Genomic DNA, 26395 nt, shown 5'->3' with positions numbered 1-26395 from the left:
ACAATTTGGTTCCTTTTAGTTAGGAACCGAGTCCAGAATTTTCTGGCTGACTCTCCGGGCTGTTGGATTACGTGACTTAAGTCATCAGCATCCGGTGGTCGCACGTAAGTGCCCTGGAAGTTGTCAAGAAATGCGTCTTCCAGGTTCTCCCAACTCCTGATGGACTTTGCCGGCAAGCTATTCAGCCAATGCCGAGCTGGTCCCTTGAGTTTTAGTGGGAGGTACATGATGGCGTGTAGATCATCTCCGCGGGCCATGTGAATGTGGAGGAGGAAATCTTCAATCCATACCGCGGGGTCTGTTGTGCCATCATATGATTCAATGTTTACGGGTTTAAACCCTTCTGGGAATTCATGATCTATTACTTCATCAGTGAAGCATAGGGGGTGTGCGGCGCCTCTACGTCGGGCTACATCCCGACGTAGTTCACATGAATCTAGTCTATTGTATTCGGCCCGGCTGGATTTTGGTTACGGCGGACGGTCATCGTCACGTATTGTGGCGCATCCCCGTGACCCGTAGATCGATCTTGACTATCCTGCTTTGTTGTCCAATACATCTCGCAGGTCCTTCGTGTAGCCCCGGGCCTTAGCATTATCGTTTGATTGGTGACGGGGTGCGGTCTGGAATTTGGGCTGGTACGCCACTTTGTTGCGGCCACGGGGTGGCCGGTCAGCCGCATCATGCGCTGGTAGCATGGGTTTTAAAGCTTCCTCATCGAGATGAGGTAGCAACCTGCGCTTTGGGTAGCTTTTGCTGGGGCACTCGAGTCCATATTCCTCGGCAGCCAGGACATCAGTCCATATGTTAGTTAGTAGATCTTGATCAGTTTGAAGTTGTTGCTGCTTTTTCTTCAGGATTTTTGCAGTGGCTATAAGCCGGCGTTTGAAGCACTCCTGCTCGACGATATCCTCTGACACGATGAATTCTTCGTCGCCAAGGCTCACTTCATCTTCGGAGAGAGGCATGTAATTATCGTCCTCTGATTCTCTGCCAGTTGCCTGTTCTCTAGGGCTAGCTTGCCCATCCTCTTGCTCGGCCTGCTCGAAGCCTGGCTGGGCAGGGTTGTCTTCGTCTTCGGCACCATCTGGATTGTTATCTCCTATGCCAGCATCACTATTTTTGCTATGGCAGGGCTTGGAGCACCGCCGATGACGCCGGTGTCTAGATTGCTTCCCCAAGGGGTTATCTTTCATTGCCTCATCGCCATTGTTTTCTTTAGGGGTGTCCACCATATAAATATCATATGATGAGGTGGCAGTCCAGCGCCCTATAGGCGGTGGTTCCCGTTCTTCTCCTGCATCATCGTCCATACCGTCGATGTCTTTGGAGTCGAAGTCGAGCACGTCGATTAAGTCATCGACCGTGGCTATAAAGTGGGTGGTGGGTGGGGGTCGAATTTCTTCGTCGCCCGCTTCCCAATCGAGCCAGACATAGTTCGGCCAAGAATCTTCCGACAAGGAAAGAGACCTTAATGAGTTAAGCACATCAGCGAAGGGCGAGTGCTGAAAAATATCCGCGGCGGTGAACTCCATGACCGGTGCCCAATTAGATTCGATAGGCACGGGCGCACACGGTTCGGATCCTGTAGCCGGAAACGAGTCCGGGGGTCCGATGACATCACTCTCGCAGGAGGTGGGGTCAGTATTCGGCTCCAACGCCGATGAATGCGCGCCTTCCAGGGCGGTGTCCATCCACCCGTCCTCGGAAGGCACGATCTGCTCCGGATTGATTCCTGGTGCCGCTGTAGGTGCGATCTCCCGAACACTGTCCGATGGCAGATCTAGGTCATGCTCATCGCGACTGTCTGGCGTACCTGACATGGGATCGAATCCGTCGAAGATCGAGTCTCCGCAGATATCGGCAGTATAGTTCAAGCTTCCAAACCTGACCTGATGGCAAGGGGCGTAGCTTTCGATCTGCTCCAAGTGTCCAAGCGAGTTAGCCCGCAGTATGAAGCCGCCGAATACGAAGATCTGTCCGGGAGGGAAAACCTCCCTCTGGAGTGCGTCGTTGGAGATGATTGAAGGAGCCATCAAGCCTTATCGCGACGGCACAGTGGAACTCTCAATGAAAGCACCAATGTCGGTGTCAAAACCGGCGGATCTCAGGTAGGGGGTCCCGAACTGTGTCTAAGGCTAATGGTAACAGGAGGCGGGGACACGATGTTTACCCAGGTTCAGGCCCTCTCTATGGAGGTAATACCCTACTTCCTGCTTGATTGATCTTGATGATATGAGTATTACAAGAGTTTATCTACCATGAAATCATAGAGGCTAAACCCTAGAGGCTAGCCTATGATTATGATTGTTGTTGTCCTACGAATTAAACCCTCCGGTTTATATAGACACCGGAGGGGGCTAGGGTTACACAGAGTCGGTTACAGAGAAGGATATCTACATATCTGAATCACCAAGCTTGCCTTCCTCACAAAGGAGAGTCCCATCCGAACACAGGACGAAGTCTTCAATCTTGTATCTTCATAGTCCAACAGTCCGGCTAAAGTATATAGTCCGGCTGTCCGGATACCCCCTAATCCAGGACTCCCTCACTCATCTCAATCAGTCCATCATATATCGTCATTATTGCCTGTCACTTGCATGACCGAACGGTGTGTATAATAATAATAGTGCACGCGCATTGGACTAAGCTGGAATCTGCAAGCATTCAATTCAAGAGAGAAGACAAAGTAATATGGGCTCCAAGTTAAATTAACAATCATGCATATGAGAGCCACTAAACATTTTCAATATGGTCTTCTACTCTTGACCCCCAAAGGAAAGAAAAGAAATAAAACTATTTACACGGGGAAGCTCCCAACATGCAAAAGAAGAACGTGAAACCTTTTTGGGTTTTCATTTTAATTACTACTACAAGCATGGAAATGAAACTAACTATTTTTTTTGGTTTTCTTAAGGTTTATAAAACACACAAGAAGAAAGCTAGAAAAAATATTTAAACTAGCATGGATAATACAATGAAAGAGTATGAGCACCGACAACTAGAATAAGTGTGTGAACATGAATGTAAGGTCGGTGAGAAATACGTACTCCCCCAAGCTTAGGCTTTTGGCCTAAGTTGGTCTAATGCCAAGGATCGCGGCTACTCTCCCCGGTGTACTGAGGAGTGTTATCTGGATACCACTGGCTAACGATCTCCTCCGGATCCCACTGATAAGATGATGGACGATAAGGGTCCAGTGGAGGTTCCGGCTCAGGCTCTGGAGCGGATGTCTGGCCTCGATGAGCGTACACCGCTTCCGGTGAGACAAGGTAATTATCTACAGTTAAATCAAACAACAAAGGCGCAGGCAGGGCCAATAATCTCATTGTGTTTGTTATTATATCTCAGGTTATACAGAAGCATCTTATCTTTGTTGTCAATAATAAACTCATGCGCTACCATGCTCCTGTAATCTAAAAAGGAAAGAGGCAGCATTGTCTCCTCTTTCTCATAATGCCTAATGGGTATCTCAAAATGTTTAGCAAGGCATGCAGCATAGATACCTCCAAAGATGGGGCCCTTTGTACGGTTCAGGCTTAGCCGTTTAGCAATAATGGCACACATACTAAAACTGTTATCACCAAACAAGGCATGGAATAGAATAATGATATCAGGAACACTGAAGTTTCCACTATTTCCACGACCAATTAAGCATCGACTAGCAAATATGGCAAAGTAGCATAAAACAGGAAAATGTATGCTAGTGATTCTCGCATCGGGACCCTTCTTTGAATCCCCTACAATAATAGTGTTAACAAAACCATCCACATCTTTACGATGTGGTTCATCTAAGCTGCCCTCAAAGGGTATTCTACATACCGCGCAAAAATTACATAAAGACATTTCCTTGAACTCATCATATAAATGAAATGATACTGAAGGAGGTGAATTCTTAGGATAATAATAAAAGTTTTGTACGAAAGTATTGGTGAGTAAGAGATACTGATCGATCCGGTCGTGGAGGAAGTCGGTGAGGCCCGCATTTTCATTCAAAGAATAAAAGTCTTCATAAATCCCGGCTTCTCTCAAGAAATCATCACATGGCCACTCACAAGGCCTTACTTCCACTATGCGAGGAAGATTATACTTGGCCTTTTCTTTCTCCTTAGCTTGTTTATCCTTGGAGCTTTGACTAGAAGAACCCCTCAATAATCTCCTTATCATTTTCTGAATTTTTTTGAAATTTTTAGTAACTTCAAAATAAAAGTGAATAAAACTAAACAAGATTGATAACAACTACTCCCACAAGTGCCTAGAGCCTATATCATGCATTAGAATTACTTGGGACCTCATAAATTTGACATGCAAGCTCAAGAACAGGGTCACCTATGCAGCAAAAAATTGCAATGAATAAAGCACTAGAACAAAAACTAATTGGACCAATGGAGGAGTCACATACCAAGCAACAATCTCCCAAAGCAGTTTTGTGAATGGAGCTTTGAGCAAGGAGATCGAAAATCGCAACAAAATGAGCTAGAACTCATGCTTGAGCTGGATGGGGATTTTTTTGGGAGGAAGATGGAGTGTGTGGGTGTAGGAATAAGTGGAGGGGGCCACCGTGGGCCTACGAGACGGGGGGGGCACCCAGGGGGTGCGGGCGCGCTCTCAACCCTCGTGGCCAGGTGCTTGCCCCCCTGCAGTGTTCTCAGTGCCTCAAATCCTCAAATATTTCATAAAAAATCATACTAAATTTGCAGGGCATTTGGAGCACTTCTATTTTCGGGATATTTTTTTATTGCACGGATAAATCAGAAAATAGACAGATAATACTATTTTTGCTTTATTTAATCTATATAACGGAAAGTAAAAAGAGGGTACAGAAGGTTGTGCCTTCTAGTTTCATCCATCTCATGATCATCAAAATGAATCCACTAACAAGGTTGATCAAGTCTTGTTAACAAACTCATTCTGAATAACATGAAACCGGAGAAACTTCAAATAACACTAGGTTACCTCAACGGGGATATGAACATCCCCAACAATAAGAATATCATACTTTTTCTTGACAGTAGGAAGAGGAAATTCAAAACCTCCAGTAATGATAGTTGGAACTTTTCCAATAGAATTGATGCTATGAACTTGAGGTTGTTTCCTCAGGAAGTGTACCATATGCTCATTGCCATTAACATGAAAAGTGGCATTGCCTTTGTTGCAATCAATAACAGCCCCTGCATTATTCAAAAAGGGTCTACCAAGGATAATTGACATACTATCGTCCTCGGGAATATCAAGGATAACAAAGTCCGTTAAGATAGTGACATTTGCAACCACAATAGGCACATCCTCACAAATACCGACAGGTATAGCAGTTGATTTATCAGCCATTTTCAAAGATATTTCAGTAGGTGTCAACTTATTCAATTCAAGTCGACGATATAAAGAGAGAGGCATAACACTAACACCGGCTCCAAGATCACATCAAGTAGTTTTAACATAATTTCTTTTAATGGAGCATGGTATAGTTGGTACCCCTGGATCTCCAAGTTTCTTTGGTATTCCACCCTTAAAACTATAATTAGCAAGCATGGTGGAAATTTCACCTTCCGGTATCTTTCTTTTATTTGTAATGATATCCTTCATATATTTAGCATAAGGATTTAATTTAAGCATATCAGTTAAGCGCATACGTAAGAAGATAGGTCTAATCATTTCAGCAAAGCGCTCAAAATCCTCATCATCCTTTGTCTTGGATGGTTTAGGAGGAAAGGGAATGGGTTTCTGAACCCATGGTTCTCTTTCTCTACCATGCTTCCTAGAAACAAAGTCTCTTTCATCATAACGTTGATTCTTTGATTGTGGGTTCAACCTCTACATCATTGTTATTGCTAGGTCGAGCATCAACATGAACATTATCATTAACATTATCACCAGGTTCATGTTCATCATTTGATTGTATTTCCGCATCGAAAATAGAAATATCATTGGGATTCTCAGGTGTGTATATAACAGGTTCACTAGAAGCATGCAAAGTCCTATCATTTTTCTTTTTCTTCTTTTTAGAAGAACTAGGTGCCTCTAAATTATTTCTCTGAGAATCTTGCTCGATTCTCTTAGGGTGGCCTTCAGGATACAAAGGTTCCTGAGTCATTCTACCCGTTCTACTAGCCACTCTAACAACAAAGTCATGTTTATTACTTAATTCATCGAGCAAATCACTTTGATCTTTAAGTACTTGTTCAGCTTGAGTGGTAACCATAGAAGCATATTTGCTAATGAGTTTAAGTTCACCTTTAACTCTAGCCATATAATCACTCAAGAGTCCTATCTCGAAAGCAATATTCTTTAATTCTCTACCAACATAAGCTTTAAAACTTTCTTGTCTAGCCATAAAGTCATCAAATTCATCTAAGCATGGGCTATGAAATTTAGTAGTCGGGATTTCAACTTTATCATATCTATAGAGAGAATTTACCTTTACTACCCGTGTCAGGTTATCAATACAATGTATTTCTTCAACACGCGATATATTAAGACCATGTATTTCTTCAATAGGAGGTAAATTCTTAACATCTTCAGCTTTAATACCCTTTTCTTTCATTGATTTCTTTGCCTCTTGCATATCTTCGGGACTGAGAAATAGAACACCCCTCTTCTTCGGAGTAGGTTTAGGAATAGGCTCAGGAGCTGGCTCAATTGGCTCAGGAATTGGCTCAGGAAGAGTCCATTTATTTTCATTAGTCAACATATTATTCAATAACAATTCAGCTTGGTCGACTGTTCTTTCCCTGAAAACACAACCAACACAACTATCCAAGTAGTCCTTGGAAGCATCGGTTAGTTCATTATAAAAGATATCAAGTATTTCATTTTTCTTAAGAGGATGATCAGGAAAAGCATTAAGTAATCGGAGAAGCCTCCCCCAAGCTTGTGGGAGACTCTCTTCTTTGATTTGCACAAAATTATATATTTCCCGCAAGGCAACTTGTTTCTTATGAGCAGGGAAATATTTAGTAGAGAAGTAATAAATCATATCCTGGGGACTACTCACACAACCAGGATCAAGAGAATTAAACCAAGTTTTAGCATCACCCTTTAATGAGAGCGGATATATCTTGAGGATATAATAATAGCGAGACTTCTCATCATTAGTAAACAGGGTGGCTATATCATTCAACTTGGTAAGATGTGCCACAACTGTTTCAAATTCATAGCCATAAAAAGGATCAGATTCAACCAAAGTAATAATCTCAGGATCAATAGAGAATTCATAATCCTTATCAGTAACACAGATAGGTGAAGTGGCAAAAGCAGGGTCATGTTTCATTCTAGCATTAAGGGATTGCTGCTTCCATTTAGCTAATAACTTCTTAAGATCATATCTATCATTGCAAGCAAAAATAGCTCTAGCAGCTTCTTCATCCATAACATAACCCTCACGAACAACAGGCAATTCATAATTAGGGGGAGAACCTTCATCATCACTATCATCAATAATTTCGTTCTCAATAATTTCATTTTCTCTAACCCTAGCAAGTTGTTCTTCAAGATATTCACCTAATGGCACAGTAGTATCAAGCACAGAAGTAGTTTCATCACAAGTATCATTCATAGCAGAAGTGGCATCATCAATAACATGCGACATATCAGAATTCATAGCAGTAGCAGGTTTAGGTATCGCAAGCTTACTCAAAACAGAAGGAGAATCTAGTGCAGAGCTAGATGGCAGTTACTTACCTCCCCTCGTAGTTGAGGGAAAAATCTTAGTTCTTGCGTCTTCCAAGTTCTTCATAGTGATCAGGAGATATAAATCCCAAGTAACTCAAAGAATAGAGCTATGCTCCCCGGCAACGGCGCCAGAAATTAGTCTTGATAACCGACAAGTATAGGGGATCGCAACAACTTTCGAGGGTAGAGTATTCAACCCAAATTTATTGATTCTACACAAGGGAGCCAAAGAATATTCTCAAGTATTAGCAGTTGAGTTGTCAATTCAACCACACCTGGATAACTTAGTATCTGCAGCAAAGTATTTAGTAGCAAAGTAGTATGATAGTAATGGTAACATTAGCAAAAGTAAAGATAGCAGTTTTGTAGTAATTGTAACAGTAGCAACGGAAAAGTAAATAAGCAAAGCATAATATCTGAAAAGCTCGTAGGCATTGGATCAATGATGGATAATTATGTCAGATGCGATTCCTCATGTAATAGCTATAACATAGGGTGACACAGAACTAGCTCCAGTTCATCAATGTAATGTAGGCATGTATTCCGAATATAGTCACACGTGCTTATGGAAAAGAACTTGCATGGCATCTTTTGTCCTACGCTCTCGTGGCAGCGGGGTCCTAGTGGAAACTAAGGGATATTAAGGCCTCCTTTTAATAGAGTACTAGACCAAAGCATTAACACATAGTGAATACATGAACTCCTCAAACTACGGTCATCACCGAGAAGTATCCCGATTATTGTCACTTCACGGTCGTCGGATCATAACACATAATAGGTGACTATAGACTTGCAAGATAGGATCAAGAACTCACATGTATTCATGAAAACATAATAGGTCCAGATCTGAAATCATGGCACTCGGGCCCTAGTTACAAGCATTAAGCATAGCAAAGTCATAGCAACATCAATCTCAGAACATAGTGGATACTAGGGATCAAACCCTAACAAAACTAACTTGATTACATGGTAAATATCATCCAACCCATCACCGTCCAGCAAGCCTACGATGGTATTACTCACGCAGGCGGTGAGCATCATGAAATTGGTGATGGAGGATTGTGGATGATGACGACAGCGACGAATCCCCCTCTCCGGAGCCCCGAACGGACTCCAGATCAGCCCTCTCGAGAGAGATTAGGGCTTGGCGGCGGCTCCATATCATAAAACGCGATGAAACTTTCTCTTTGATTTTTTTCTTCACGAAACGGAATATATGGAGTTGGAGTTGAGGTCGGTGGAGCATCAGGGGGCCCACGAGACAGGGGGGCACGCCCAAGGGAGGGGGGCGCGCCCCCCCACCCTCGTGGACAGGGTGTGGGCCCCCTGGCCTTGATTCTTTTGCCGGTATTTTTTGTATTTTCCAAAAGTTATCTCCGTGGATTTTCTGGTCATTCCGAGAACTTTGTTTTCTGCACAATAGATAACACAATGGCAGTTCTGCTGAAAACAATGTTAGTCCGGGTTAGTTTCATTCAAATCATGCAAGTTAGAGTCCAAAACAAGGGCAAAAGTGTTTGGAAAAGTAGATACGTTGGAGATGTATCAGTATGAACCATGGATAAGTTGGAATGTAGTAGATATTACACCGGTATAAATAAAGAATGAGTTCACAACAGTACCATAAAGTGGTGATTTTCTTTCTTATACTAACGGATCTCATAAGATTTTCTATTGAGTTTTGTGTTGGAAGTTTTCAAGTTTCGGGTAAAGATTTGATGCACTATGGAACAAGGAGTGCCAAGAGCCTAAGCTTGGGGATGCCCAAGGCACCCCAAGGTAATATCCATGTACAACCAAGATCCTAAGCTTGGGGATGCCCCGGAAGGCATCCCCTCTTTCTTATTCGTCTATCGGTAACTTTACATGAGACTATATTTTTATTCACCACATGATATGTGTTTTGCTTGGAGCGTCTTGTATGATATGAGTCTTTGCTTTTTAATTTCCCACAATCATCCTTGTTGTACACTGCTACGTCTTGAGCTTGTGTTGGTTTTCCTCGAAGAGGAGAGGGTGATGCAGCAATAGTAGCGTAAGTATTTGCCTCAGTTTTTGAGAACCAAGGTATCAATCCAGTAGGAGGCTCCTCAACAAGTCCCACGAACCTACACAAACAAATAAAGAACTCGCAACCAACGCGATAAAGGGGTTGTCAATCCCTTCACAGCCACTTGCGAAAGTGAGATATGATAGAGATAATATGATAAGATAAATATATTTTTGGTATTTTATAATATAGATGCAGAAAATAAAGATGCAAATAAAAGTAGATTGGAAGCAAATATGATAAGAGATAGACCCAGGGGCCATAGGTTTCACTAGAGGCTTCTCTCAAGAGCATAAGTATTACGGTGGGTGAACAAATTACTGTCGAGCAATTGATAGAAAAGCAAATAATTATGACGTTATCTAGGCATGATCATGTATATAGGCATCACATCCATAACAAGTAGACCGACTCCTGCCTGCATCTACTACTATTACTCCACACATCGACCGACTCCTGCCTCATCTAGAGTATTAAGTTCACAAAGAACAGAGTAACACATTAAGCAAGATGACATGATGTAGAGGGATAAACTCAAGCAATATGATATAAACCCCATCTTGTTATCCTCGATGGTAACAATACAATACGTGCCTTGCAACCCTTTCTGTCACTGGGTAAGGACACCGCAAGATTGAACCCAAAGCTAAGCACTTCTCCCATGGCAAGAAAGATCAATCTAGTAGGCTAAACCAAACTGATAATTCAAAGAGACTTGCAAGGATAACTCAATCATACATAAAAGAATTCAGAGAAGATTCAAATATTATTCATAGATAAACCTGATCATAAACCCACAATTCATCGGATCTCGACAAACACACCGCAAAAAGAGATTACATCAAATAGATCTCCACAAGAGAGGGGGAGAACATTGTATTGAGATCCAAAAAGAGAGAAGAAGCCATCTAGCTAATAACTATGGACCCGTAGGTCTGTGGTAAACTACTCACAACTCATCGGAGAGGCAAGGATGTTGATGTAGAAGCCCTCCGTGGTCGATTCCCCCTCCGGTAGAGTGCTGACGAAGGCTCAAAGATGAGATCTCGCAGATACAGAATGTTACGGTGGTGGAAATTGTGTTTCGTCCTGCCCCTAGATGTTTTCGGGGTACGTAGGCTTATATAGGAGGAAGAAGTACGTCGGTGGCTGCCCGAGGGGCCCACGAGACAGGGGGCGCGCCCTACAGGGGGGGCGCCCTCGTATCTCGTGGGAGCATCGGCTGCTTCTTGACTTGCACTCCAAGTCCTCTGTATCAGGTTTGTTCCAAAAATCACGCTTCCGAAGGTTTCATTCCGTTTGGACTCCGTTTGATATTCCTTTTCTTTGAAATACTGAAATAGGCAAAAAAACAGCAATACGGGCTGGGCCTCCGGTTAGAAGGTTAGTCCCTAAAATGATATAAATGTGTAAAATAAAGCCCATAGACATCCAAAACAGGTAATATAATAGCATGGAACAATCAAAAATTATAGATACGTTGGAGACGTATCAAGCATCCCCAAGCTTAATTCCTGCTCGTCCTCGAGTAGGTAAATGATAAAAAGAAATTTTTGATGTGGAATGCTACCTAGCATAATTCTCAATGTAGTTTTCTTTAATGTGGCATGAATGTTCAGATCCAAATGATTCAAGATAAAAGCTTATAAAACATAAAAATAATAATGCTTCAAAGCATACTAACAAATAATCATGTCCTATCAAAATAACATAGCCAAAGAAAGCTTATCCCTACAAAATCATATAGTTAGGCCATGCTTCATTTTCATTAAACAAAATACTCCCATCATGTACAACCCCGATGATGAGACGAGCAATTGTTTCATACTTTTTAACATGCTTCAGCTTTTTTCAACTCTTACGCAATACATGAGCGCAAGCCATGGACATAGCACTATGGTGGTATGGTGGTTGTAGGGACCAAAAGGGAGAAGATAGTCTCACATCGACTAGGCGTATCAACGGGCTATGGAGATGCCCATCAATAGATATCATTGTGAGTGAGTAGGGATTGCCATGCAACGGATGCACTAGAGCTATAAATGAAAGCTCAACAAAAAGAAACTAAGTGGGCGTGCATCCAACTTGCTTGCTCACGAAGACCTAGGGCGTTTTGAGGAAGCCCATCATTGGAATATACAAGCCAAGTTCTATAATGAAGAATTCCCACTAGTATATGAAAGTGACAACATATGAGACTCTCTATCATGAAGATCATGGTGCTATTTTCAAGCACAAGTGTGGAAAAGGAGATAGTAGCAATTGTCCCTTCTCTCTTTTTCTCTCTTTTTCTTTTTTTTCTTTTTTTTCTTTCCCTTTTTTCTTTTCCTTTTTTCTTTTTTTTTCTTTTTGGTGGACTTCTTTGGCCTCTTTTATTTTTATAAAGTCCGAAGTCTCATCCCGACTTGTGGGGGAATCATAGTCTTCATCATCCTTTCCTCACTAGGACAATGCTCTAATAATGAAGATCATCACACTTTTATGGATTTACAACTCAAAAATTACAACTCAAAACTAGAACAAGATATGACTCTATGTAAATGCCTCCGGCGGTGTACCGGGATATGCAATGAATCAAGAGCGACATGTATGAAAATTATGAAGGTGGCTTTGCCACAAATACGATGTCAACTACATGATCATGCAAAGAGCAATATGACATGGTATCAATACTACATGGTCCTTCTTGCTACGTCTTGAGCTTGCGTTGGTTTTCCTCGAAGAGGAGAGGGTGATGCAGCAATAGTAGCGTAAGTATTTCCCTTAGTGTTTGAGAACCAAGGTATCAATCCAGTAGGAGGCTCCTCAACAAGTCCCACGAACCTACACAAACAAATAAAGAACTCGCAACCAACGCGACAAAGGGGTTGTCAATCCCTTCACGGCCACTTGCGAAAGTGAGATCTGATAGAGATAGTATTATAAGATAAATATATTTTTGGTATTTTATAATATAGATGCAGAAAATAAAGATGCAAATAAAAGTAGATTGGAAGCAAATATGATAAGAGATAGACCCGGGGGGCATAGGTTTCACTAAAGGCTTCTCTCAAGAGCATAAGTATTACGGTGGGTGAACAAATTACTGTCGAGCAATTGATAGAAAAGTGTAATTATGATGTTATCTAGGCATGATCATGTATATAGGCATCACGTCCGTAACAAGTAGACCGACTCCTGCCTGCATCTACTATTATTACTCCACACATCGACCGACTCCTGCCTGCATCTAGAGTATTAAGTTCAGAAAGAATAGAGTAACACATTAAGCAAGATGACATGATGTAGAGGGATAAACTCAAGCAATATGATATAAACCCCATCTTGTTATCCTCGATGGCAACAATACAATACATGCCTTGCAACCCTTTCTGTCACTGGGTAAGGACACCGCAAGATTGAACCCAAAGCTAAGCACTTCTCCCATGGCAAGAAAGATCAATCCAGTGGGCCAAACCAAACTGATAATTCGAAGAGACTTGCAAAGATAACTCAATCATACATAAAAGAATTCAGAGAAGATTCAAATATTATTCATAGATAAACTTGATCATAAATCCACATTTCATTGGATCTCGACAAACACACCTCAAAAGGAGATTACATCGAATAGATCTCCACAAGAGAGGGGGAGAACATTGTATTGAGATCCAAAAAGAGAGAAGAAGCCATCTAGCTAATAACTATGGACCCGTAGGTCTGTGGTAAACTACTCACAACTCATCGGAGAGGCAAGGATGTTGATGTAGAAGCCCTCGGTGGTCGATTCCCCCTCCGGCAGAGTGCCGACGAAGGCTCCAAGATGAGATCTCGCGGATACAGAAGGTTACGGTGGTGGAAATTGTGTTTTGTCCTGCCCCTGGATGTTTTCGGGGTACGTAGGCTTATATAGGAGGAAGAGGTACGTTAGTGGCTGCCCAAGGGGCCCACGAGACAGGAGGGTACGTAGGCTTATATAGGAGGAAGAGGTACGTTAGTGGCTTCTTGACTTGCACTCCAAGTCCTCTGGATCACGTTTGTTTCAAAAATCACGCTCCCGAAGGTTTCATTCCGTTTGGACTCCATTTGATATTCCTTTTCTTCGAAATACTGAAATAGGCAAAAAAACAGGAATACGGGCTGGGCCTCCGGTTAGTAGGTTAGTCCCAAAAATGATATAAATGTGTAAAATAAAGCCCATAGACATCCAAAACAGTTAATATAATAGCATGGAACAATTAAAAATTATAGATATGTTGGAGATGTATCATACACACCTTTTGAGAGGGACACACATGTGATTTATTAGAATACTCTTTGTGCTTCATTATATCTTTTGAGCTAGGCAATTTTGCTCTAGTGCTTCACTTATATCTTTTTAGAGCATGGTGGTGGTTCTATTTTATATAAATTATTGAACTCTCATGATTCACTTATATTATATTGAGAGTCTCTAAACAGCATGGTAATTTGCTTTGGTTATGAATTTAGACCTAATATGATGGGCATCCAAGAGGGATATAATAAAAACTTTCATATAAAGTGCATTGAATACTATGAGAAGTTTGATTCCTTATGATTGTTTTGAGATATGAGGATGGTAATATTAGAGTCATGCTAGTGAGTAAGTGTGTACTGTAGAATTACTTGTGTTAAAGTTTGTGATTCACGTAGCATGCAGGTATGGTGAACAGTTATGTGATGAAGTCGGAGCATGATTTATTTATTGATTGTCTTCCTTATGAGTGGTGGTCGGGGACGAGCGATGGTCTTTTCCTACCAATCTATCCCCCTAAGAGCATGTGCGTAGTACTTTGTTTTGATGACTAATAGATTTTTGCAATAAGTATGTGAGTTCTTTATGACGTATGTTGAGTCCATGGATTATACGCTCTCTCACCCTTCCACCATTGGTAGCCTCTCTAGTACCGCACAACTTTCCCCGATACCATACACCCGCCATATACCTTCCTCAAAACAACCACCATACCTACCTATTATGGCATTTCCATAGTCATTCCGAGATATATTTCCATGCAACTTTCCACCATTTCGTTTATTATGACATGCTTCATTATTTTCATATTGCTTTGCATGATCATGTAGTTGACATTGTATTTGTGGCAAAGCCGCCATTCATAATTCTTTAATACATGTTACTCTTGAGTCATTGCACATCCTGGTACACCGCCGGAGGCATTCATATAGAGTCATATTTTGTTCTATGTATCGAGTTGTAATTTTTGAGTTGTAAGTAAATAAAAGTGTGATGATCTTCATTATTACAACATTGTCCCATGTGAGGAAAGGATGATGGAGACTATGTTTCCCCCACAAGTCGGGATGAGACTCCGGACGAAAAAAAAAGAAAAAAGAGGCCAAAGAAGCCCACACACAAAAAATGAGAGAAAAGAGAGAAGCGACAATGTTACTATCCTTTTTTTCCCACACTTGTGCTTCAAAGTAGCACCATGATCTTCATGATAGAGAGTCTCCTATTTTGTCACTTTCATATACTGCTAGGATTTTTTCATTATAGAACTTGGCTTGTATATTCCAATGATGGGCTTCCTCAAATTTCCCTAGGTCTTCGTGAGCAAGCGAGTTGGATGCACACCCACTTAGTTTCTTTTTGAGCTTTCATAAACTTATAGCTCTAGTGCATCCATTGCATGGCAATCCATACTCACTCACATTGATATCTATTGATGGGCATCTCCATATCCCGTTGATACGCCTAGTTGATGTGAGACTATCTCCTTCTTTTTGTCTTCTCCACAACCACCATATTCTATTCCACCTATAGTGCTATTTCCATGGCTCACGCTCATGTATTGCGTGACAGTTGAAAAAGTTTGAGAACACCAAAAGTATGAAACAATTGCTTGGCTTGTATCGGGGTTGTGCATGATTTGAATATTTTGTGTGATGAAGATGGAGCATAGCCAGACTATACGATTTTGTAGGGATAGCTTTCTTTGGCCATGTTATTTTGAGAACACATGATTGCTTTATTAGTATGCTTGAAGTATTATCATTTTTATGTCAATATTAAACTTTTGTATTGAATCTTATGGATCTGAACATTCATGCCACAATGAAGAAAATTACATGGATAAATATGTTAGGTAGCATTCCACATCGAAAATTCTGTTTTTATCATTTACCTACTCGAGGACGAGCAGGAATTAAGCTTGGGGATGCTATATACGTCTCCAACGTATCTATAATTTTTGATTCTTCCATACTATTATATTATCTTTTTTGGATATTTTATATGCATTAATATGCTATTTTATATTATTTTTGGGACTAACTTATTAACCTAGAGCCCAGTGTTAGTTTCTGGTTTTTCCTTTTTTTTGAGCTTCGCGAAAAAGGAATACCAAAGTAACCAAACGGAATGAAATGTCACGATGATTTTTCTTGCACCAGAAGACACCCAGGGGACTTGGAGTTCAAGTCAGAAGAGCCACGAGGCGCCGACAAGGGTGGAGGGCGCGCCCCCTACCTTGTGGGCCCCTTGTGACCCCCTGACCTAGTTCTGCCTCCTATATATTCACATATATTCCCAAACCACTAGAAGCATCCACAAAAACACTTTTCCACTGCCGCAACCTTCTTTTCCCGTGAGATACCATATTGGGGCCTTTCTCGGCATCCCGCCGGAGGGGGACTCAATCATGGAGGGCATCTACATCAACTCTATTGCCTTTCCAATGAAGCGTGAGTAGTTTACTTTAGACCTACAGGTCCATAGCTAGTAGCTAGATGGCTTCTTCTCTCTCTCTCTCTTTGATTCTCAATACCATGTTCTATTCGATGTTCTTGGAGATCTATCCTTTGTAATCTTCTTTTGCAGTGTGTTTGTCGAGATCTGATGAATTGCGGATTTATGATCAGCTTATCTATGAATATTATTTGAATCTCCTTTGAATTCTTATATGCATGATTTGGTATCTTTGTATTTCTCTTTGAATTATCGGTTTGGTTTGGCCAACTAGATTGGTTTTTCTTGCAATGGGAGAGGTTCCTAGCTTTGGATTCAATCTTGCATGATTTCACCCAGTGACAAAGTAGGGGTAGCGAGACACGTATTGCATTGTTGCCATCTAGGATAAAAAGATGAGATTTCCATCATATTGCTTGAGTTAATTCCTCTACATCATGTCATCTTACTTAATGCGTTACTCTGTTCTTATGAACTTAATACTTTAGATGCAGTCAGGAGTCGGTTTATGTGTGGAGTAATAGTAGTAGAAGCAGAATCATTTTGGTCTACTTGACACAGACTTGATGCCTATATTGCATAATCGTTGACTTGGATATCGTCATAATTTTGCGCTTTTCTATCAATTGTTCAACAGTAATTTTTTCACTCACCGTATTATTTGCCTTCATGAGAGAAGTCTCTAGTGAAACCCATGGCCCCCGGGTCTATTTTCCATCACATTGGTTCCCAATCTACTATTTTGCAATCTTTTATTTCCAGATCTATACATCAAAAATCCCAAAAATATTTTATCTTTTGTTTAGTTTTATTTACCTATCTCTATCAGTTCTCACCTTTGCAAGTGGCCGTGAAGGGATTGACAACCCCTTTATCGCGTTGGGTGCAAGTGTTTGATTGTTTGTGCATGTATTGGTGATTTGCACGTTCTTCTCCTACTGGATTGATACCTTGGTTCTCAAACTGAGGGAAATACTTATCTCTACTTTTCTGCATCACCCTTTCCTCTTCAAGGGAAAAACCAACGTAAGCTCAATAAGTAGCATCATGGTCTGAGATAATAGTCATTGCCACTCCATGTAGACACAAAATTTCCCTACAAAAGAGATTTGCAACATGTGAAGCATCGTCTATCTTGTTGCATGGAATGAAATGTGCCATTTTAGAGAAACTGTCCACAACAGCAAGTACAGAATCCTTGCCATTTTGAGTTCTAGGTAAACCAAGCACAAAGGCCATACTAATATCTTCCCATGGGTGATATGGAATAGGAAGTGACTTATAGAGACCATGGGATTGAGCTTTAGACTTAGCTTTGCAACATGTAGAGGATTAGTTGGTGAAGCGTGAGGTGTCACAGAACATCTTGGGCAAAAAATAGTGACCCATAAGTCCTCCTCCATGAGCCTCTTGCAAAAGTAACAAACAAAGAGAAGACTCAGGTATACAAAGTTTGTTAGCACTTATTAGATAATCATCCTTGATATAATATCGTTCCCAAGATGTATGCGTCAAACATTTGGCATAAGGAATAGCAAAAGTAGGATCATGCGCATTCAAGTCTTTTATGAGCTCAGAATCAATGATATTCAATTCAAGTTTAGTAACACGCATGCATTTGCGGGAAAGAGCGTCCGCCACAACATTTTCCTTACCTTTGATGTACTTGATAACATAGAGAAATTACTCAATGAATTCACTCCACTTAGCATGTCACTTATTCAATTTAGTTTGACCCTTAAGGTATTTAAGTGTTTCCTGATCCGTATGGATGATAAATTCATGAGGGCGAAGATAGTGTTCCCACACATGCAAGACTCTCACTAAAGCATATAACTCTTTGTCATAAATAGGATAACTAAGTTGTGTTCCAGAAAGTTTTTCACTAAAGTAAGCGATTGGGCGCTTCTCTTGCATTACCACACCTCCTATGCCATTAACACTAGCATCGCAATGAAATTCAGAAGTTTTATCAAAGTTGGGTAATGCAAATAATGGAGCATGTGTAAGTAAATTCTTAAGCTCATTGAATGTGGTGTCTTGGGATGGTCCCCAAACAAATGATGCATTCTTCTTACTCAAAGCATGCAAAGGAGATGCAATTGTACTAAAATTCTTTACAAAGAAATGTTAGAAACTGACTAACACTACGAAAAAAATACACTTCCGTGATGATACGTGTTTGTCACAGTAGGTCGCATTTTTTGTCATGCGTATACATCCATGATGATTTTATGATAGAATCAAGATAGTCATACCTGTCCTGTCGTAGAAGTGTTCCATGACATTACCAAAATTATCATCACGGAAGTGTCCACTTCCATGATGATAAATTGTGCGTTACAGAAGTGCTTTCGTCAAGGGTGACCGACACGTGGCATCCACCGTAACGGGACACTGTTAAGCTATCGGGTCCAGTTTTGGATCCGATAACCCGTTAACATCCCGGACCAGTGAGGATTTTCCACATGTAAAATTCTCATTGGCGAGAGGAAACACGTGTTGGCTCGCCGCTGGGATAGATGTCATCCACTCATTGGATAGGAGGCGCCTATGATACGTCAACACATGGCATGGCCCAACAGAGGCCCATTCCAGTGAAAAGGCCGGCCCATTTGACTTGGTCAAAAGGTAACGGGCCAGCCCACGAAAAGCCTGTTAACGGCCTATTCGTATATAGCCCATTTACGGCCCACTAACTCCCGGCCCGTTACAACCTATCGGAATTAAGCCCAGTACCTTCATCTGGGCCGTCCAATATGATTCCAGCCCATTGTAACTTCCGGCCCATGTATGGCCCATGATGTCTTTCGACCCATATGAGGCCCTCTGTAACTCTCGACCCATTAAAGGCCGAGATGAAACTGGCCCATAATGAACAATGTATCGCTTTCTACCCATTAACGACCCATTATTCCGTCGACCGTTTCCAGCCCGTGTTAACTTTCGGCCTTCTAAGGGCCCATTTATTCTTGGGATCATTTCTAGAATTCGGTTAGTTACGGTCCATTACTGGCATGTTCCGTTTGTGGGCCAAATTCAGCCCATGGTTACATTCGGCCCGTTTGTGGCCCATTAACCCGTTGGGTTGTTTTCATAGTGTTATCAAATGCGTCCTATTAACGGCCCGTTATGGTCCACGAATAATATGACCCATGTTTTGTGAAATGATTATACGGCCCGTAGAAGGCCCATGGATCCTACGGCCCATAGAAGACCAATGGATCCTATGGCCCGTAGAAGGCCCATGGATCATATGGCCCGTAGAAAGTCCATGGATCCTACGGCCCATAGAAGGCCCATGGATCCTACGGCCCGTATAAGGCCCACGGATCCTACAGCCCGCAGGAGGCCCATGGTTACAACAGTCCGTGTGTTGCCATGATTATTGTGGCCTAGTTACCAAAAATAGGTTATTGTGGCCACTAGAAAAATGTGAAAAAGGAATTGAAGTGACTACAAGCAAACAACTAAACAAGACAATAAGGAAATAAATAATCAAGCAACTAATGCTATCCTATTACAGCTATTAGACATATTACATCCACTGGGCATCAGTTCGCCACCAGTGCAAATATAGGGAACAAAGCAGCATATTACATACACTGGCCGTCAAAATTGGCCACCAGTGCAAATAAACGAGGTAGCAAAACAAGTCCATAACTGAAACAACTTCAGAAGAGCTCAAGAAATGTTATCCTGGGTATTCACCATGCTGGCAATAAGCTTAGCAAGATTCCTCCAACGCTGGTTGTTGCACCAGAAAGTATGCATCTGAATGCTCTAGGGACTTCCGCAGTCCTTCTGCTTCTTGCCGCAGCACTGCTGATTGATGTCTTTCAGCTTGTAGTTGAGACTCAAGTAACCAAACTGATTCAGACAGTGAGTTTGAATAGCTTGTGCAAGCGGTAGTGGCCAGTAACTCGAACAGTAAACCAAGATAGGACTTTGGGGTTGCCTCACTATCTTCAAGATAGTTTTCCTTAGCTGTTTTATCATCTTTGTTGGAGATTAACAAGGATGTCTCACGATCCTGAACCTTATCTGCATTACTTCCTTTATCATTGCTTAGTAAGGCACTCTTCCCCAATATTCTGTCAGCATTCTAAAAGAAGAAACAAGCAGACACATAACAGGTTTAGCATGTACTAGTATATGAAACTCATTTCGGTGAACCAGTTCATTAGTAAGGTGGACAAGATTAAACTACCAAGTCTTCTATTGCCAACTAGTACACTATAAAAGCATCAAACAAACATATATCTATGCCCTATGGTCACTGCATTGTCTTGCCAAATCAAAATAGAGACACGGTTCAAATCATATCAGTTCAAGACAAAGGAGCACTGAAAGAATACAAAGCGTGGGAAACTACATGGCACACCAAGATTTTAGATGGGTACCACGGGTCTACATGTACAACAACATTATTGGCCCTATTATGATGCTAGTAATGTGCATGATATGAGAAGTCAACTATATACACAATTGAAATTGAAATCAACAGAGCTATTTATAAGAGGAAACCTGTTAAAGAAACATGCATAAACATATCTGTTGTGCCATTGGAGTTTCCATTGGATCGTTCAATTTAAAAATAAGTTTGTACGAGTAAATACAGTGATACAAGAGCAAAGCAGTATGCACGATGGCAATGGAATCTTAAATGAGACCAGTTGTTCTTCAGGTTTAAGCACTTGTTCTGCATGAACAGAGTACAGTAAGACGCAAAGCATATAGTACTTCAAATAAAATGAGCTCATAGACCTTACCACATTCTTGGTTTGGGGCCAGTAAAGAACAAGGTGTTCCCAGTCATCGTCCAGTAAATGTGTCTCATGAGAACGTAAGGGAATTTGATGAGTTTCTTTGCCAGTGAAGTACGTTTTCTTCAGGTAATTCCGATACTACCACCAAGCATTCTTGAAGATAGCAGAGGTATTAGCACAGGTTACCTCATCCTGAGTTTCCAAATCGGTCCTTCTCTATAGAGAAAAATGGGAAAATTTGTTGTATTATAACCATCATGGAGGTTGAATGTATGGAACAAAGCAAAGTAATTGCCATGAATAACATTATTTACACATGACTCCTGGACAAACACCTGCAACTGGCATTTTCCTTCATCTTCAGTATAATATGTCCATGATGGGAGGATACACACATAGGATTTAACAACATCAAATGCGATAGATGCTAAACTATGAATGGCTGGTTGTGCTTCCTCCACGGGAATAGGTGTACTAACTGGTGGAGTTGGGGTTCGCCATGGTAGTACTGGCGCTTTGGGCACTGGAGCTGCCTTACTAACTGCTGTTGTTTGGGAGCTCTGTGGTGGATATTGTGTTGTGTCAACAGGAGCTGGGTTACTATTTGCTGGGGTTGTGGTTAGATTGGGTGAAGTTGGTTCTCTGTCCATCGCAGTAGGGATAAAATCTGCAAGAGTCTGGGTTATGTGTGGTAGGGCTGGTTCTCGTGCATGTACAACCAGGGTGCTATCTCCACCAAGAGGTAGAACTGTTTTATTTGAAGATCGTGTTTTTACTCCGCTAGATACTGCCATCACCTGCTCCAATTCAAATGGCTGATAAACAGGAAACATAGTTGAATGTACTGACATTGTATGAGAGACGGATGCAACAGATAGTGTGGAAAAAAGAGGGCATTAAATAGTTGACATGTATATTGTTTAACTAAAACGGATAGCATGACATAGTTTCACATATATGATGTCTATGTAAACTGGATAGCATAGCATAACATAATTCAAAGATATGATGACTAACTAAACAGGATCGCATGACATAATTCACATACATGTTATCTAAGTAACCAGGATCATATGATTTAATTCACATATGTGATTTATATGCTAAGCAGAGGGCATTCACATATATGATGTCTGAACTAAGAACATGGTGTTGAATATTGTGTATATGATGTCTAAACTATGCAATGCAATACACCATATGCATGATATGAGCAGTAGAACCGTGCCAAGTTAGAGCATACACCTAGGTGGGGGAATAGGACTAGTCATCTATCTCTAAATCCATCTCTGAGGAGCTATCAGGACCCAGCAAGAGATCTGCTTCGACAGGTAGCACTGTCTGCTTTGAAGGCCTTGTTTTCACTCCAGATTTTTCCATCACCCACTCAAATGGCTGATTCACAGGAAGAGTAGTTTAATGTACAAACATTGTCGACAAATGGAAATTTAATGAAGAAAAGGATGGGCTAGATATCATTCAAATATATGATGCCTGGTTAAACAGGATGGCATTGCACATTTCACATATATTATGGCTGGCTAAAAGACATGAGACTGCATAATTCCCATATATGATATTGAAACTAAACAGGTGGCATTATAGAACATGTCTAAACTAGGCAGATAACATATATGATGTCAAAAGTAGGCATTGCAAGGCAACATATGCATGATATGACTAACACCATCATGCCAAGTTAGAGCAAACACCTTGGGGGTAAATAGGAGTGGCTAGTTGCGTCCAAATCCGCCTCAGAACAGATATCTTCCTCTGGATTACAATCTGGAGAGGGGGGAGGGTTTGTCATTGAACCCACCATGGAGCGATGTCTGCATGACATTGTATTGCCACGCAAAACTCTTCTCTTTTTCTCTACATGTTCAGCATGACTATGTACAATATCTGACATGCATATAAAAAATATAGTGAGATTATGTGAGGAGAGCATGCAGAAATCTAGAGTAATGGTAACAACTAGTGGATGGATCCAAAAATAATGATAGCAGGCTGATGATTGCTTTAATTTAATGAAAAACAGATGATGATTGCTTTACTATTTGTTTCCCACCCAAGATGAATAACCTAGGCATACCCTAGGTGAACCAAATATTAGACAGAGATACTATTCATTACTGCCTCGATATGTGCCCCACAACTAATTTAGAACTCAAGTTTGAACATCAATTTGGACCTGACTTGGAGTCTAAGAGGTGAACAGGAAAATAAAGTAGCAGGTAATATTAAGCAATGCATAACATAAGCATAAACAAAAGAGTGTGACCTCTCTTGTGGACCCGTGTACTCCTTAGGTTCATCTGCTAAGTCGATGATGGTGATGTTGTTCCGGTGGGTGCCAGTGACAGTGAAGGAGATCTGAGGCGGCGAAAGACGGTCAGGAGTCGTGATGTCTGGTTTGGTGGATGCTTCTGTCGATGGAGCGGCTTAGGTGAGGTGGACGATGTCGCGGCAGGAGTAGGACAAACCACACAAAGTTTTCTTCGACACCTACTTGTAACTGAAGTAATTCTGTAAGGGCTCATTTGGCTTGCATGATTCGAAAAATGCAGGGATAGGAAAAACACCATAATAGGATAGGAATGCACATGGTAAACAGAGCATTTGTAAACACATGATTTCTGTCAACTTGGGTGTTTGGTTCATAGGAATTGGAAAAGCAGAGGAATGCAAAGAAACATGGCCAAAATAAAGTGAAACCATATGAAAGCGTGTACAGTTAGAATGTTATTCTGCCACTAATGCACTTGGTCTTGTTTTCATGCATAGTATTTTGAAAGTAGGTCCATGTGGATGTTTTGCTCCATTCCTTTAAACAAAATGCATGAATAATTGAATAGTAGAGTGCCATAGGAAAATTTCCAATTGCTATGTTTTTCCGTTGAACAAAAATAGCCCTAATGGATCGACATGAATGTAGAGTAATAAGTGATGCAACAAGTGTACAACCTCTTTGTCGTAGCCGTGTCGACCTCAGCATCATTGGGTTGGTCGCTAGACAAGTTGAGGCAGAGGTGGCTGTCGGAGGTGTGGAGGAAGAATCGAGGAATCTGTAGACGGCGTCCAGGGTACTGCTCTATTGTGATGGATCGTTCTGTCGTTGGAGCAGCTCCGGTGAGCCATAAGACATCAAGGCTGAAGCAGCACAAGACAGACATCATTAATCTCAAGTGGGATTCTAATAGGATCTCCAATAGATCATGTAAAATAGATGTAAAATTTACATCATCAAAAACCACCTGACTACAACAGATGAGGTAAAAACTGTTAACTCTGAACTTAACTATCGAAACTAAAATTTACTGTGGAATCTAAATGTTATTGTTAAAACTGAACGCGATGGTAGTAGAGAGGCACTTGACATGTAGTTTAGGAAGGGTCTAGAGTTCATCTTCAACCTGCACCCCCCTCAGCCGCCAGCCACCACCGACCAAACCGTCGGCCCCCGCGCCGCCTCGCCGCCCTTGAACAACTCCCCACCATCGGCCCGCCGCCGCCTCGGCCAGCCCTCTAGCCCCCTGCCCCACCCTGAACCCTAAGATAGATAGTAGGGCTCCTCTCCGGCGAGCCCACCTCCCTGCTGCGGGTGGTTCTTCCTTAAGCACGGCGAGCCCCCCACCCCCCTTGAAAATTGACTGAGCCAAAAGTTGATTCAGTCGACTGAAGTGTAGCTAAATTGGAGCAGAGCAGAAGCACAAGCGAGAGGGAGAGAAGCAGCAGCAGCATGAGCGAGCGAGCAAGCGGGAGCTGGAGCAGCAGCAGCTGGGCAAGCGAGCGAGAGCCGAAGCAGCAACAACAGTGCGAGCGAGCGAGCGAGAGCCGGAGCAGCAACAGCAGATCCGGCTGGTATGGACGCCGCTGCCGAAGGGGCCTCACACTGGGGAGAGCCGCCGTGGTGATGTCGCCCGCGGCGCCGGCTTCAAGGTAGCCGCTCCATGGGGGTGCGGGATGGAGTACCATCAGTGCCGGGAGGTCGAGTTAAGGAGAAGGTGTGATGCGATGAGTGTACAACCTATTTGGTGGCGCCAAGTAGGCCTCGGCTTCGTCCGAGGAGTCGGTGAGGATGATGCGGTTCCAGTGGAGCAGGTTAAGGCAGCGCTGTGGGGATGGAGCAACCACGATAGAAGAGGCGATCATTGGAGCAACTCCTTGGAGGTGGAGGAAGGGGCGGCTGAACCGGCGGGACGACAAGATGGACGACGGATCCTCATACGGGGAGGTGGATGAGGGACGTTGAGCTGTTGCGGTGGACGATGTCGTCGGGGAAGAGGCTCCGGCTGGGCAGCAGTGAGGTGGCGGATGGAGGAGGGTGGGGTTTCGCGGCTGGAGTGGAGAGGTTATGGCGGCCTGGGATTTTGAATGGCCCTAAAAGGAGGCGATGGGAGGGGGAACCATGACTTAGGGACAACCTTGTCCAAAATGTAGGGTGTGTTACAAAAGTACCCCCAACGATTTGAACTAGCGACCCTTTCGGCCCAGGGTTAGAAGGGGCATTTCGCGTGTCGGGATTTGGCAGCTGGAGGGAGTTTTTGCGCGTGTTGTAATTTATGGATAGCAAGGCGCGGGTTGTGAAGGCGCTAGTTTTGTGAGCACGGTATCTGAATTTTCGGGATATAACAAGGCATGGGTTGAATTTTAGGGACAAGCCTAATGTGTAATACTGTAGTTGTACGTACCAAATCAATTCGCACTTCCCTCAACGAGAAAAAATGAAAAAAAATAAAACTATTCACACCACACAAAGAGAGAGTCTTGTCCCGTTTTACTATACAAATCCTATTCAAAGCTACTCCCTCCTTCCATCTATATAGGGCCTAATGCGTTTTTTGATGCTAACTTTGACCAAATATTAGAGCAATGATATATGACATGCAACTTACACAAAGCACACCGTTAACTTCGTCTGTGATAGGTTCTTTCAATGATATAATTTTCACATTGTGCATGTCATGTACTATTAATCTTGTCAATAGTCAAAGGTGGTCTTAAAAATCTCATTACGCCCTATATAGATGGAAGGGGGGAGTATGAATCCATGTTATGTCCGATTAAATTTTTTCGCTTGTTGTATAATGCATGTAACCTACTCATACCAACATTTTAGTGCATTCCAAATGTCTATACTACCGCTGCAATTCAAACTAAATTTGAATTCGTTTCTCTATTTCAATAAGGATCTAC

Source organism: Triticum aestivum, chromosome 1B (assembly GCF_018294505.1).
Source record: "Triticum aestivum cultivar Chinese Spring chromosome 1B, IWGSC CS RefSeq v2.1, whole genome shotgun sequence".
Taxonomy (NCBI): Eukaryota; Viridiplantae; Streptophyta; class Magnoliopsida; order Poales; family Poaceae; genus Triticum; species Triticum aestivum.
Note: the sequence above shows the minus strand (reverse complement) of the source record.